General features: G+C 36.3%; 1 long non-coding RNA gene across 1 annotated transcript; it reads left to right on the top strand.

Annotated features, from left to right (window-relative positions):
- Positions 1 to 1,513: 1,513 nt before the first annotated feature.
- On the top strand, positions 1,514 to 10,022 carry LOC141559808 (uncharacterized). The gene is made up of 3 exons (XR_012487564.1): positions 1,514 to 1,789; positions 2,540 to 2,562; positions 9,937 to 10,022. It is a non-coding gene; the product is annotated as an uncharacterized LOC141559808 (long non-coding RNA).
- Positions 10,023 to 13,850: the final 3,828 nt, after the last annotated feature.

Here is a 13,850-nt window from a genome sequence, read left to right as displayed (position 1 = left end):
ATCTTAACTCTTTCTCAAAGCTAGATATTATTACAAGGTATCCCATCTTTGCTCACTTTTCCAACTGGTGTCGTTTGTTTGTTGAAGACTGTGAGCAAGTTTAGGGGGCAAAATAATTATTACTAAACTTACTGTGGTGTTTCATGAACTGTGTTTGAAACTTCAGAATTGGAGGTGTAAACAGACTTACTGTACCTAATTTTCTCTCTTCAGGGTCATGGCTGATGAATTTGAAAAGTCAGAGATGCAGCTCTGTTATTTATTTGGGTGAAGAAACTAAGCCAATTGCCCCTACATTCGGACATATTATTTGCCTATCTTGCCTCAGCAAGGAAACCATTCCATCTTGCTGTATGGAATGCCAGGGAAACAATCACTGCTTTATAGTCATAGAGGAGATGGGTAGAGATATCACAATGGTTACCCAACATTTAATGAGAAATGACATCAAAGGATAAGGATTTCTCCAGAATTTAACTGGTTTGAGTCTAGGAAAACAAAGGAATATGAAGTCATGTTTCCTTCATTGTGAGTTGGAGAGGTGTGTGAGGGTCTGGAAGTTTCACACTGTTGAAAACTTTATTATGTCAGTGTAATGGGATTGTAGCCATTAGGGTGTAACATGAACAAAAGTACAGAAGGAGATATTCTGGTTGAATGCCTGAACATTGGAGAGGATTCTATAAAGATACACTGGTTCTAATTTATAAAGGAGCTTAAATTTCTGGGAAAGAAGTATCCATTATATTTAACAGGAAATAAGGAACCACAAAAAGGTGGCAAGGAAAAGAGTTTCTGTAGAAGGCATAAAAACAAATTATTTCTTAAGGTGAATTATAAAGAAATCTAGGTCAAGTTTAAAAGCACAGAAATGAGAGAAATTTTTTTAAAAAGTACTGCATTTGGGAATATTAAAAATCTATTTAAGAAGTCAGAACCCAAATTTGGAATAGTAAAGGAGGAACATTTCTCCTATAAAGTGCTATGGTAGATGATTTTTCCCCCCCCCTGAGGCTGAGGTTAAGTGACTTGCCCAGGGTCACACAGCTAGGAAGTTTTAAGGGTCTTGAGATCAAATTTGAACTCGGGTCCTACTGAATTCAAGGCTGGTGCTCTGTCTACTGTGCCACCTAGCAGCCCCTATGGTAAATGATTTAATGATTGGGATGAAAGAGTTCTTTTGGGAGAAGAAAGGAAAAGTAAAGAGTGACAGATTGGAGAAAGTTTCTTAAATGTCTTAAAATTTCTAAAAACAAAAAAACCCCTGGAAAATAACTTAGATGTCATCCATATGTAGAGAAGCTCTCATTTTAAAGGATAAAATTGAAGTCAAGAAGCTAAGTAATTTCTTCCAGCTCACCCAGTAGGTTGGAGGATTCCCTATACTTTTGACTCCTATTTAGCCAAAATGTCTTTGCATTAAACCACACTGAGCAGGCAAGAAAGGTGAGATTTGATTATTGCTTTTGCTATATCACTTAATATCTTTCTCTTCTAGACTGTACAAATAAAAGAATATTTCAAAAGCAACTTAAGCAAAGTGGTTATATCTGACAAAGGAAGAGAAAGTAAAAGAGCAAAATATTGTGGAGAAGAAAAACAAGAAGTTCTATGAGCTTTATCAAACACTGAAGGAAATAGAGGCTATACAAGAACTACAAATCATGGAGGATAAGAAAGAATGGGAGACCACGATATCTAATGACATCAGATTTCTAATTGACATAATCACTGAGCTGGAAGAAAAGATGCAGAAGTCAGATGTAGAAACGCTACAGATGACACTCTGGTAAAGTCATCAGTGTTATTTATGGGGATAAAAGGCCTTCACATCTTCTTTCACTGCTCTTCCAAGATTACAAATCATTTCTTATGAGATCTTGCCTTGTTTCCTGCTTGTATATGTCTTGTGCTTTTTGTGGGTGGCTGGGAGAAAAAAGAGGGGTCACTTCTGATTGCTATCTGACTACACACAGTTTGACTTGAGATTAGCCTGAAGGCTTAAGGTGCTGCTGTTGGAGCCAAGTGATTCAAAGGTCTGAGGACTAGGAATCCTATTTTTATACCTTGGATCTATCATATGTATATACATGTAAGCAGCGGTTAGGACAGGCTCTGGAAAATTCATGGTTTCCACAGTATTGTAATGATAGCTCAAGATAATTCCTATTCATTCCTAACAGTCCTTTTATTACTATCAATATTTTTCACTGTTTTTCTTCATGTCATAGAAAATGCTTGGATAGCCCTTTTTTACAAATTGAAATACAGATTGTCCCCTTAAGTTCTCTTTCTAGACCACATTTCCGCTAACACATTACAAGAACTGCCAAATGCCTCCTGGCATAGGAAGAAAATTTGTATCCAGAATCCAGCTTTTACAAGATGAGGTTAAGTGAAATAAATAAAAAAAATAAGAGGAGAAAAAAAAAAAAAAGCAGAGAAAGTCTCTTCAAAGATTATCAGCTTCTTTAGAAGTGGAAAGGTTTTAGGAGAAACTTCATGGACTATACTGATCTTACTCTTTATTTTTTTCTAGGATGTGGCATTAACACTGGAAAGGTAAGTTTCTTTCTGTATATTAAATAATTACAGAACTTAATTTGGGGATTGGGGAACAATTAATAAGGCTGTGTGTTTTCTCAAAAAAGGCAGAAGAAATAAAGCATGTAGTATAATGAAAAGCATATTCTATGCAACATTTTTTTTTTTTTTTTTTTGAGATTGGTTTGGCCAAATTTGGAACCTTTCCTACTGAATCTGCATGCTTTTTATGTAAATTCTGTGGTGGAGTTTTTAAAGGTCTTTCAAAGTATCATCATTTTAGGCAAGAATCTTTGGGCTTTCCTCACAAAGTTCCTAGGAAGCAAATAACCTGTTAGAAGTGTAATCTTCAATATCTCCATTTTCAAATTTGATGACTTTATATTTTGAACATGGAAATTATTCCTAGTAGGAGTCATGTGACAAAAGATAGAAAAAGCTGACCCAGAGTAGTGTTGGGAGAAAAAGCAAGGAAAAAAGCAAATCAAGAGAAAAATGAATTCCATGAGATCCACAGAGACCTCTGTCAGTTTGTGCTTCCTGACAATATTTGATAAGATTGGTCTCTATTGGGACAGTCATGCAACTTCATTGGGATGAAGCCTTGCCTGGAGATGGGCAAGCAGGGTTTGTAGAAGCACAGAGGACATCTGAAGTCAACTGGAGGTATTAGGATACCTTAACATCCTAAGGTGACATATTATATATTCTTATAGACTCTTTTACTCATGGTTGAAGGGTAGAAAACAACAGGAAATAGGACTTGGAGGAAAAAATTCTTAGTGATCTGGACAGAGGAGAATTTTGTTAAAAAGTCACTATGACTACGAGCCTCTTCTTCTTCTTCTTCTTTTTCTCTCAGTGGTTTTATAAAAAAGATCGAAGCTTTACTTAAAATTATGTATTGAAAAAGGAGGCCATAGCAGGTTAGGATTAGGAAGCATATGGTTACATTATTTTTCCAATACCTTCACCAATTTATTTCTACTCCTCCTAAATATTGGAATGTGGATATGATTATACACATGTTCAATGGCCAACTTTATTATTTGTTAATAAAAATATTTTGTTTTTAATTTTTTTTTAAATTTAAACTATTTTTATTGACAGAATTTAAACATGAGTAATTTTTTACAACATTATCCCTTGCGCTCACTTCTGTTCTGACTTTTCCCTTCCCTCCTTCCACCCCCTCCCCTAGATGGCAGGAAGTTTTATAGATGTTAAATATGTTATAGTATATCCCAGATACAACATATGTGTGCAGAACCATACAATTCTTTTGTTGTATAAGATTTGGATTCAGAAGGTAAAAATAACCTAGGAAGAAGGACAAAAATGCAAGTAGTCCACATTCATTTCCCAGTGTTCCTTCTCTGGGTGTAGCTGATTCTTTCTATTATTGATCAATTGAAACTGAATTAGTTCTTTTCTTTGTTGAAGATATCCACTTCCATCAGAATACATTCTCATACAGTATTTTTGTTGAAATATATCACGATCTCCTGGTTCTGCTCATTTTACTCAGCATCAGTTCATGTAATTCTCTCCAAGCCTCTCTGTATTCATCCTGCTGGTCATTTCTTACAGAACAATAATATTCCATAACATTCATATACCAGAATTTACCCAACCATTCTCCTATTGATGGGCATCCATTGATTTTCCAGTTTCTAGCCACTACAAAAAGGGCTGCCACAAACATTTTGGCACATACAGGTCCCTTTCCCTTCTTTAGTATTTCCTTGGGATATAAGCCCAGTAGTAGCACTGCTGGATCAAAGGGTATGCAGAGTTTGATAACTTTTTGGGCATAATTCCAGATTGCTCTCCAGAATGGCCGGATTTTTTCACAGCTCCACCAACAATGCATCAGTGTCCCAGTTTTCCCACATCCCCTCCAACATTCATCATTATTTGTTCCTGTACTTTTAGCCAATCTGACGGGTGTGTAGTGGTATCTCAGAGCTGTCTTAATTTGTATTTCTCTGATCAATAGTGATTTGGAACACTCTTTCATGAGTGGAAATAGTTTCAATTTCATCATCTGAAAATTGTCTGTTCATATCCTTTGACCATTTATCAATTGGAGAATGGCTTGGTTTCTTATAAATTAGTCAATTCTCTGTATATTTTCGAGATGAGGCCTTTATCAGAACTTTTAACTGTAAAAATGTTTTCCCAATTTGTTGCTTCCCTTATTTTGTTTGCATTAGTTTTGTTTGTATAAAAGCTTTTTAATTTGATGTAATCAGAATTTCCTTTTTTGTGATCAATAATGATCTCTAGTTCTCCTTTGGTCACACATTCCTTCCTCCTCTACAAGTCTGAGAGGTAAACTATCCTATGTTCCTCTAATTTATTTATGATCTCGTTCTTTATGCTTAAATCATGGACCCATTTTGATCTTATCTTGGTATGTAGTATTAAGTGTGAGTCCATGACTAATTTCTGCCATTCCGATTTCCAGTTTTCCCAGCAGTTTTTGTCAAATAATGAATTCTTATCCCAAAAATTGGGAATTTTGGGTTTGTCAAACACTAGATTGCTATAGTTATTCACTGTCTTGTCCTTTTAACCTAACCTATTCCACTAATCAATTAATCTATTTTTTAACCAATACCAAATGGTTTTGGCAACTGCTGCTTTATAATATAGTTTTAGATCAGGTAGAACCAGGCCACCTTCATTTGATTTTTTTTTTTTTAAATTAATTCCCTTGAAATTCTCCACCTTTTGTTCTTCCATATGAATTTTGTTATTTTTTCTAGGTCATTAAAATAGTTTCTTGGGAGTCTGATTGGTATAGCACTAAATAAATAGATGAGTTTAGGGAGTATTGTCATCTTTATTATATTAGCTTGACCTATCCAAGAGCACTTAATATTTTTCCAATTATTTAAATATGATTTTATTTTTGTGGCAAGTGTTTTGTAATTTTGCTCATAATTTCTGACTTTCCTTTGGCAGATATATTCCCAAATATTTTATACTATTGACTGTCATTTTGAATGGAATTTCTGTTTGTATCTCTTGCTGTTGGATTGTGTTGGTAATGTATAAAAATGCTGAGGATTTATGTGGATTTATTTTGTATCCTGCAACTTTGCTAAAGTTATGAATTATTTCTAATAGCTTTTTAGCAGAATCTTTGGGATTCTCTAGGTATACCATCATATCATCTGTAAAGAGTTGATAGTTTGATTTCCTTATTACCTACTCTAATTCCTTTAATCTCTTTCTTGGCTCTCATTGCCAAGGCTAGTGCTTCTAGTACAATATTGAATAGTAATGGTGTTGGGCAACCTTGTTTCACTCCTGATCTTACTGGGAAAGGTTCGAATTTATCGCCATTACATATGATGTTTACTGATGATTTTAAATATATGCTCCTTATTATTTTAAGGAATAGTCCATTTATTTCTATACTCTCAAGTGTTTTTAGTAGGAATGGATGTTGGATTTTATCAAATGCTTTTCCTGCATCTATTGAGATGATCATATGGTTTTTATTAATTTGGTTATTGATGTAGTCAATTACGCTAATAGTTTTCATAATATTAAACCAGCTCTGCATTCCTGGTAGAAATCCTACTTGGTTCCTGGGGATGATTTTCTGTAGTCTTTTTGCTAATATTTTATTTAAGATTTTAGCATCAATATTCAGTAGGGAGATTGGTCTATAATTTTCTTTCTCTGTTTTCAACCTACCTGGTTTAGGTATCAGTACCATGTCTGTGTCATAAAAGGAATTTGGTAGGACTCTTTCAATCCTTATTTTTTCAAATAGTTTATATAGCATTGGAGTTAATTGTTCTTTAAATGTTTGGTAGAATTCACATGTAAATCCATGTGGTCCTGGGGATTTTTTCTTAGGGAATTGGTTAATAGCTTTTTCTATTTCTTTTTCTGAAATGGGAGTATTTAGGCTATTTACTTCTTCCTCTGTTAATCTGGGCAAGCTATATTTTTGAATGTATTCTTCCATTTCACTTAATTTATCGAATTTATTGGCATAAAGTTGGGCAAAATAACTCCTAATTATTGTTCTAATTTCCTCTTCATTAGTGGCAAGTTCTCCCTTTTCATTTTTAAGACTAACAATTTGATTTTCCTCTTTCCTTTTTTTTAAAAATCAGATTTACTAAGGGTTTGTTTATTTTGTTTTTTTCATAGAATCAACTCTTAGTTTTATTTATTAATTCAATAGTTTTTTATTTTTAATTTTATTAATCTCTCCTCTTATTTTTAGAATTTCAAGTTTTGTGTTTGTCTGGGGGTTTTTAATTTGTTCTTTTTCTAGCAATTTTAGTTGTAAGCCCAATTCGTTGACCCTCTCTTTCTCTATTTTATGCAAGAAGGCCTCTAGAGATATAAAATTTTCCCTTATTACTGCTTTGGCTGTATCCCACACATTTTGGTATATTTTCTTGGGTGAAGTTATTAATTATGTCTTTAGTATGAGATTATTTAGTTTCCAATTATTTTTTGGTCTATTTTCCCCTGGCTTTTTATTGAATGTAATTTTCATTGCCTTGTGGTCTGAAAAGAATTCATTTACTATTTCTGCCTTACTGCATTTGATTTTGAGGTTTTTATGTCCTAATATATGGACAATTTTTTTTAAGGTTCCATGAACTGCTGAGAAGAAAGTGTACTGCTTTCTATCTCCATTTAGTTTTGTCCAAAGATCTATCATGTCTAACGTTTCTAGTATTCGATTGACCTCTTTGACTTTTCTTAATTATTTTGTGGTTTGATTTATCTAATTCTGTGAGTGCAAGGTTGAGATCTCCCGCTATTATAGTTTTCTGTTTATTTCTTCTTGCAGCTCACTTAATTTCTCTTTTAAGAATTTAGATGCTGCACCACTTGGTGTGAGTATAGATTTAATATAAGTACTGCTTCATTATCTATGCTTTCCTTTAGCAAGATATAATGCCCTTCCTTATCTCTTTTAATTAGTTCAACTTTTGCTTTTGCTTGATCTGAGATGAGGATGGCTACCCCTGCTTTTTTGACTTCACCTGAAGCATAGTACATTCTGCTCTAACCTTTTACCTTTATTCTGTATGTATCACCCTGTTTCAGGTGTATTTCCTGTAAACATATTGTAGGATTCTGGCTTTTAATTCAGTCTGCTAACTGCTTCCTCTTTATGGGGGAGTTTACCCCACTCACATTTATGGTTAAAATGACTAATTCTATATTGCTTGCCATCCAGTTAACCCCTGCTTATGCTTTTGTCCTTCTCTTCCACCTTACCCTCCTCCCCAGTATTAAACTTGTAAGCACCACTTGCTTTTCAGAGCCCTCCCTTTTTAGTATCCCTCCCCCATCTTAAAGTTCCTTCCCCTATTTTACCCCTTTTTCTCACAATTTCTGTATTCCCTTCCCCTAAGATTACTCCCTCCCTTTTTACTTTTTTCCTCCCACTTTTCAATGAAGTGGAAGGAGTTTCACTCTAAATCGAATATGTCTATTGATACACACTATGTTCATCCCCCTCCTTTCTTTCTCTCAGATATAATAGGTTACCTTTGCCTCTTCATGAGATGTAGTACCACCACTTTACCTTTTTTTTATGATAAAATTTCCTTTCCACCTCTAGTTTCTAGAACAAATTATAGATGTGTTCTTTATATATCTTTATGGCAGAAATATAGTTCTCAAGATTTCTTTTTACGTTTTTCAAAATCTCTTGAGTTCTATTTTTGTAGATCAAACTTTTTTGTGTAGATCTGTTTTTTTTTTTTTGTTTTGTTTTGTTTTGTTTTGTTTTTCATCAAGAATGCATGGAATTCATTTATTTCCTTAAATGTCCATCTTCTTCCCTGGAAAAAGATGTTCATTTTTGCTGGGTAAGTTATTCTTGGCTGTATACCAAGTTCTTTAATCTTTTGGAATATCATATTCCAAACCCTTTGCTCCTTTAATGTGAACGCTTCTAGATCCTGGGTTATCATTATTGTGGCTCCTCCATATCTGAATTGATTTTTTCTAGCAGCTTCCAATATTTTTTCCTTTGTCTGATGATTCTTGAACTTGGCCACTATATTTCTTGGCGTTTTGATTTTAGGGTCCCTTTCAGTAGGTGATCAATGAATTTTTTCAATGTCTATTTTATCTTCTGTTTCTAAAACGTCTGAACAGTTCTCTTTGATAATTTCCTGGAAAAGTGTCCAGGCTCTTTTTTTCCTCATATTTTTCAGGGAATCCAATTATTCTCAAATTGTCTCTCCTGGATCTATTTTCCAGGTCTGTTGTCTTCCCAATAAGGTACTTGATATTCTTTTCCATTGTTTCATTTTTCTGGTTTTGCTTCACTACTTCTTGATTTCTCCTTGAGTCATTCAATTCTACTTGTTCTATTCTAATTTGCAGTGATGTATTTTCTTCACTTACTTTTTTTAAATATCTTTTTGTAATTGTCCAATTGAGTTTTTAAGTGAGTTTTTTTCTTCTATGGAATTTTTTTCCATTTCATTAATTTTCTTTTTTAGAGAGTTATTTTCTTTTTTCCAACTCGCTAATCCTGTTTTCCTTAAAGTTGTTTACCTTTTCCAATTCACTAATTTTTTTTTTTCAATGATTTGATTTCTTTATCCTCTTGGTTGTTAAATGCTCGGGATGATTTCTCCAGACTCTGTTGCCAAGCTTCCCTTTCCTTTTCCCATTTCTCTTCTAGATCTCTTGTGAGAGCCTTTTTGATTTCCTCTATGAGAGTTGTGTATTGAGGAGCAGATCATATCCCCCTTAGGGGATTCCTCTGGAGACAGTCTATTTTTAGTTTCCTCAGGGTTTGAAGTCTGCTCTCTATCCATATAGAAGCTGTCAGTGGTTAGAGCCATTTTAAACTTTTTGTTCATTTTGTCAGAGCAGAATCAAAGAAAACAAATTAATAAGGAAAACAATTGATCTGCTTTTTTTGGGGGGGAATGGGGCTGGATGGTGTTACTAGGCATCCTCTACAGACTGTGGGAGACAGCAGCAAGGCACTAACAGGAGAGTGATGGCTGCACTGAGTCTGTGCTCTGAGTCTCTAAGAATGCACTGAGTCATTCCAGGTGGGGGTGGGGGTTGCCTTCTCAAGAGACGCTAGCTTTCTGGGGTTTTCTTTATCTCTGGTGTTTACACCTTCTCTGCTGATCCTGGCTTGCTGCCAAGATGGAATATCCACACTGGGATAAAGGTCATTCCACAGAAATAGCAGAGAATGCACCGCTCCCCCCTCCAGTCTGAGCAGTGTGAGCTGCCTGCCTAGCTCTATCTGCTTGCCCTTAGCCTGTGCCCAGTCTGTTCATCTCCTCCCCCGAGCAAAAACAGACATTTTCTGGTGAATTTCAAGGATATCTTCTGTTGGTAATTATTTGTTTTTTTTTTCCTGTCAAGCATTAATTCTGAGGCTTGTCATGCAATAAATTCTGAGAGAAAATATGGAGCTCAAGCAGCTGTGTGCCTCCTCTCCACCATCTTCCATTTTCTCGTACTTAAAACTGTGAAGTTGGGGTTACCTCCTGGAGGCCTCAGAATCACCCAGAGTCAGGATAAGCAAAAGACCTTGGTCTTCAGAAGGAGAAGTGAAGGGAATCGACAAAACTGCCACAAGCTCTCCACCTACCAAACTCCCTTTTCCACATCATCCTTCAAAGTGACTATGGCTTGTCTCACACCATCCCCTAATCCCTGCTATGATTATCTGTATACACCAAAAGATCAAGCTAGTACAGAATAGTGAGAAGGGCCATTTTTCCAAGCATATGCTAGTAGAGTATTGTCCCATAGGTAATTACCCTTAGGTGCTAGGTGATCTGATTCCAGTGCAACTGTTCAGAATTTCAGCCCTTTACATAAAACCACAAAGATTTAAATACTATCTTCACTTCTACCTTTGAAGTTTTCTTATCCAATAAATAGCTGCTCTTGAAATGGCTATGGTGTCCTATTAGACATAAAGGAAATTCCTGAAAAAGAGAGCTCTTGTTCTCAGCTCATACATTGTTGTTTCCCAAAAATTTCTCCTCCAAAAATTTTGATGGCTACCCATGGAATGAATGTTATAGGATTCAGGTAAGGTCTTCTCACTAAGGATATTGAAATCCTATTTTTTGGACTGATACAGATTATCCCAGCAAATGAGAACCCTTCAGGACCTCATGCTAGATCTCCAGGAAGCAGAGGGCCAACCCAATGTGGATCTGCTCTGGGATGTCAAGCAGTTGCTGGAAAGGGGCGAGTCAGTGTTGTCCCAAAGGGCCAAGGCACTCACCCCAGAGCTCAGAGTGTCCCGTCCCTGGCATGATAGAGATGCTCAACCGCTTCAGAGTGCACATCAGGTTAGATCCTGCATCAGCCAGTCCTTGCCTGATTGTGGCTGAGGATCTGAGGAGTGTAAGAGCTGGAGAAGGCTGGCCGGTGGACACCCACCCTGGTGATGACAGGCATCTTCACATGGTCCTTGCTGAGCAGGCCTTCAGCTCAGGGAGACAATACTGGGAGGTGGATGTGACAGGATTACCTCAGTGGATGCTGGGGATCCACACCCCCTGCTTGAAGAGACAAAGTGGTGGCAGCAAGACCCATTGTCCCTCTGTGTTCTTTCTGAGATGTGTCAGGAAGGAAGAGGATTACTTTTTGCAATCTTACCCTGGATCGCTGGACCACAGACTGAAAAGCCCTATTCCCAGGGTAGGACTCTACCTAGAATACCGTACTGGCATTCTGGCCTTTTACAATGTTCTGCAGAGTTCTCTTATTTATCAGTTACCTGATATTTCCTTTGTAGCCCCTGTTAGAACAATGTTTTCTCCTGGCGCCCCACTTCCAGGAACAAAGCTTGCTCCCATGACTCTCTGTGCACTGGATTCTCATCTTTGTTCTTGCTGCAATTCGTCTCTCTGAGCATTCCAACAAGGAGGAATTCTCAGCCCACCTCTAGGCTCCCCGGCTGGTGTTTTTCCATTTCCAAACTTCCCCTGCAAGACAAGGAGCATCACCAACTTCTAGATGGCTTGCCTTTCACCCTGCAAGCTGAAGAGGAATCTTCCCAAGTATGTTGTGCCTTCTGATTGGCAGTGGATTCTGTTTATGAAATTTCAAAACATAGCAATTCTTTTTCAGCAGTTAAAAAAAAATAACAACACACATGAGGACTGTGGCTTTCATAGTCTTCCTAGAATTTGTCAAAGTTCTTCGAAAGCCATGGATTTCAAGCTATTTCACTCCTATGTCACTTGAATTACTGTTAACTTATCTTTTACTCCATTCAATAAAAATGTGAAATGAATTCTAGCTTTTGGTGTGCTTCTTTGTATCTTTCTTGTTGTGCATTTCTTTCCTTTGTGTTAAGCTCTTTGTTTCCTCATTTGGGGTTTTCTTGGTAAAGTTATTTGTTACAATGAATTTAACTTTGCTAAAATTATCTTTATCTCTTCAAGGAATCTAAAGAATTTTAAGGAATCTAAGAAACGGCTTCCTGGTTTCTCTCTGCCCCTTCTTGCCTCTGCCCCTTCCACTAATTGTTTTTAATTTGCCTCATACATTATAAAAATTTGAGTCACATTATTATTGCCACCCTAAAGAATTTTGGGGTCTTATGGACCTCAGAAAATTCATATGAGTAGGAAATCAATGCTAATATGGACATTAATGTTTTTGACCTTGTTCCATTTGACTGGATAACTTATGGATCTGAATGAAAATTACAATTTGAAATTTTGTTCAGGTTCAAATGACAGGCAATTGGTGATTAGGTGTTATTGCCCAAAATAAAGACTGAAACAAAAAACATCAAAGAATAAGGAAAAGAAATCACTTACACAAATATTTTGGGAGTACTTTTATTAGTGGGGAACAAGAAGCTGGAAATCAAAGGGGGTATATATCACTATGCACTTTATGGTCTCAAGATGCAATAGAATACACTTGACACATAAAAAAATGATGAAGAGTTTCAGGAAATAATGTGAAGTCTTCCCATTTGGGCATCTATATAAGATAAGAAATATACATAGAATTTATTCTCCCCTCACCCCACAGGAGTTCACTGATGAGGAGTAAATTGGGGCTCTAAGCCAAGATGTATCAGCTCTTCTCCTCCTGAGTCTGATTAACCTCTCTCTCTCCAAAGTAACCAAGGGTAGGTTCAGTAACAAATGAATTGGCTACTCAATGCTGTATCAAAACAAAGTCTTTATTGATAGTAAAGGGATAGACAGGCATTTGGCCTCCAGGAAGACCAAACTGCCTGGCAAGGGAATGCCAGTTGGCAGGCACAAGGCTGGTGTAGACCGAGTGCAAGGATTCCAATTTTTAGAACTTCCTTTTATGCATAACTAGGATCATCAAAACAACATTTGCACAGATATGTTATCCAAAATGTTGCCGAGATATTTGTAAATAAGACAGGAATTTCTCTTAATCATTTGTATCTCAAATTATCTCTTTTTACCCTTCATCAGACAAGAATTTCCTGTTAATTATTTTTATCTTGAACTATCTCCCTTTTTTTTTTTTTTTTTTTTGACATTATCATTTCCCCCTCTCAAATAATAGGACACAAATTCTTTTGGGGGTAGGGAAAATGGGCGTTGAAGATCATCTAGCTGCTTCGTGCTGGAAAGGGGCGTTGAAGGGGGGGGGGGAGTTGATGTCTAAAAAGCAATAGCCATAGTATTAACCATTCCCATTCTAAATTTTAAGCACAGTAATAGATAACCCAGACAAGTTTGCTGTTCCACTTCCTAACCATAACATAATTATTTACTGAAAATTCTTCCTCCCAAGATACTAAATGTTCTGGTTACCCACAGAAGGAATGCTATAGAATTCAAGTAAGGTCTTCTTCTCACTAAAGATGTTGAAATCCTTTCTTTTGGACTGAAACCTTTTCCTTTTTATAGGATATAAACTGCCAGAGAGATGCAGTGACTACAACTCGTCTGAAGTGGAAAAAAAACAAAAACAAAAATAATGTGCTGTCACAATTGTCCCTGGCTTCTCAGAGAAGAAATACCTTGCCTATATATTTGGAAGTGTTCAAGCTGAGAATATCATAATTAAGAAAATTCTTTATTGAGGCATAGTCCCAGATAAAGTGTTTGAAGAAGTCTAGGTCAAGGGGGCAGCTAGGTGGCACAGTGGATAAAGCACCAGCCCTGAATTCAGGAGGACCCGAGTTCAAATCTGGTCTCAGACACTTAACACTTCCTAGCTTCATGACCCTGGGCAAGTCACTTAACCCCAGCCTCAAAAAAAAAAAAAAAGTTAGACTTTTACTGTAGTTTAAGGGGCACAGGACTACAAAA

Source organism: Sminthopsis crassicaudata, chromosome 3 (assembly GCF_048593235.1).
Source record: "Sminthopsis crassicaudata isolate SCR6 chromosome 3, ASM4859323v1, whole genome shotgun sequence".
NCBI lineage: Eukaryota > Metazoa > Chordata > Mammalia > Dasyuromorphia > Dasyuridae > Sminthopsis > Sminthopsis crassicaudata.
This window is presented reverse-complemented; position numbering and strand designations above follow the sequence as displayed.